We start from the raw sequence: 2,500 nt of genomic DNA, 5'->3' as shown, positions 1-2,500 counted from the left end.
GGAGTTGTAGAGGAGGGGAGGAAGGGGAAAGGGTGGAGGAGGGAAGGCAGTTTAAGGGAGGTTTAAAGGCCGGGGAGGAGGGAGGGGGTGGAGGAGGGAAGGGTCAGTTTAAGGGAGGTTTAAAGGCCGGGGAGGAGGGAAAGGGTGGAGGAGGGAAGGGTCAGTTTAAGGGAGGTTTAAAGGCCGGGGAGGAGGGAAAGAGTGGAGGAGGGAAGGGTCAGTATAAGGGAGGTTTAAAGGCCGGGGAGGAGGGAGGGGGTGGAGGAGGGGGTGTCTCTTTAGGGCGTCCCTGACTTGGAATTGATTTCCCTGACACTTTGATGGGCTGCGGAGTCGAGAAAATTCAGGGTCACGTTTTCAGTGGCTTGTCTATTGTTTAACATGATTTCGTTTCTTTTTTCTTTTTAACATGCTTTCTTCATTATTCTCATTCGTCCCTTGTTCTTCCAAACTTTCTTTTTTTTTCTTGGTTAACGTGATTGTTTTTTTTTTTTTTTAACTCGCTTTCTTCATTATTCTCATTCGTGTCTTGCGCTTCCAAACTTTCTTTTCTTTTCTTTTTCTCTTAATTATATCTCTTGTGTTTCATTTCTCGTTCGACACGGATGGTCTTCGCCGCAATCCGAGGTGTTTTGTGTATCGAAGGGTGGTCTATAGACGGCCGGTTAAATGCCACAGTGAAAGGGGGAAAAAAAGACGAACTGATGGCCGGCTAGGAGGAGTGACGAGGGGGGGTTGGGGGGGTTGGGGGGAGGCGGGGCTTGTTCTCCGGGATCGATGCTGGAACTGCCCCTCGGCTTCTGCTCTCCTGTCTGCCGGTCGTTGGCAGTTCATCCATTTTACATTGCTGTTTACATGTTATTAGCTGCCTCTCGGGGACTAGGGCTTGTTCCCTTTAGGATTTCGTCGCGGCTGTCACAGTTCTAACGTTGAAGGGAGACGCTAGACTTCGTGTTGTCATCCGTGACAGTTGGCACCCGATTTTTTTTTATGACATTGGAAGTATGGAAACGTCAAATATATTACACGTGTCTGTTTGACAGCGGTATCATGGAGCGATAATGCATATTGCGGAAAGGAAGAGTGATAGAACCGGAGAGAGAGAGAGAGAGAGAGAGAGAGAGAGAAATTGAGTGAGTGAGTGAGAGTATTAGAAAGACAGACAGGGAAAGAGAATGACTGTGAGAACGACGGACACACAGGGAAAGAGAGACTACGAGAAAGACAGACAAGGAAAGACGGAATGAACAAGAATGAGCGAGCGAGCGAGCGAGCTTCGATGCGGCGGCCCTCCCAGCCCCGCGCCTGGCCCAGTAGCGAGTACCCGGGCGCGAGGGGGTTGGCAAGCAGCCAGCAGGAAGGGAGGAGCGGTCTTTCGCCGGCAACTTGGCGAGATCGGCCAGGCCCCCTAACCCTGCTATGGTTGCCTCTGCTGGGTAGGCTTTTTTTTGTAGGTGATGGGGAGAGGGGGGGGGTATGCAGGGATTGTAATCTAGATGGGGGATGGGGTGCTTGGTTCTTGGAAATTGTGGGCAAAGAGTGTCCCGGGCTAGAGGGAGGTTGGGTTGCATAGCAAGGGGAGGGTGCGGGGTATCGTGGGTGTCCGCTTTACCCTAGAATGGCTCCGGCAGGGTGACTCCTGGGGAATGTAGGGAAATGGTGCGTTTGGGAGGACTTGGATGTCTTCTTTGTATTTTTTTAAGGGGGGCGAAGGATGTCGAAGTGAAGGGTTGACTTAGTAATAAGGAAAACGGATTATATCGCCGTTGCTTTGTCGTCTTTTCTTCTCCTTAACCCCCTTGTCATCTCTCGCGTTTCGTCTCTACGGTAGTTTAAAAAAAAGCGAGAACCTGCCTTTTCTCGTACAGTAATTTTTATGAAGGGGAGACACTGCGGAAGTAAATTGAGCGTTTGGAAATTTGGGATGTTCAGTACCGTGTATACAAGTGTGCAAGAAAGGATGCGAATGAGGAGTGTCTATGGCGCATTTCGGAATGGGGGAAACACATGAAAGGGACCGACCAGACGCGGCGACCAGAACTGCCACAATTCAAAGAACAAATTCAGTCTTGGCGGAAGGGAAGCGAGGCATTGCCAAGTCCCTATTTTCACAGTAGCAACGTGTGTGTGTTTGTCTTTTGTGTAGTAACGGCCGCATCTTTGCTGAATTGCCAAGAGCCAAATCTATTAAATCTTGTCTGGGGTTCACTGGTCTTTGAAGCTGGGACCTGCCGTTGGCTTGGAATTTCTTCTTTTGACCTTCGAAACTATGTTTCTTTGAGAATTCTGAAATGCAGTGTATGATGCATAATTCTGAGGTGACAATTCAAAATGAAATGGTTATCGGTTGTAAACTGTGAACGACTTTATAAAGCAATGGGAAAATCAATTCAGAACTTATGTTTGCAAAGGTAAGAATGCATAGCATTATGCCTTTATTTTTTCAAACATCTTTCTTGGTTGAAGTATAGCATTAGAGGGAGGTAGCTACATTGAGAGC

General features: G+C 48.4%; 1 protein-coding gene across 3 annotated transcripts in view; it reads left to right on the top strand.

Moving 5' to 3' along the window:
- LOC113810268 (sodium/potassium-transporting ATPase subunit beta) overlaps nucleotides 1-2,500 on the top strand; it is a 124,892-nt gene that overhangs the window by 117,687 nt on the left and 4,705 nt on the right. The window lies entirely within an intron of this gene.

Source organism: Penaeus vannamei, chromosome 7, assembly GCF_042767895.1.
Source record: "Penaeus vannamei isolate JL-2024 chromosome 7, ASM4276789v1, whole genome shotgun sequence".
In the NCBI taxonomy this organism is placed as follows: Eukaryota; Metazoa; Arthropoda; class Malacostraca; order Decapoda; family Penaeidae; genus Penaeus; species Penaeus vannamei.
This window is presented reverse-complemented; position numbering and strand designations above follow the sequence as displayed.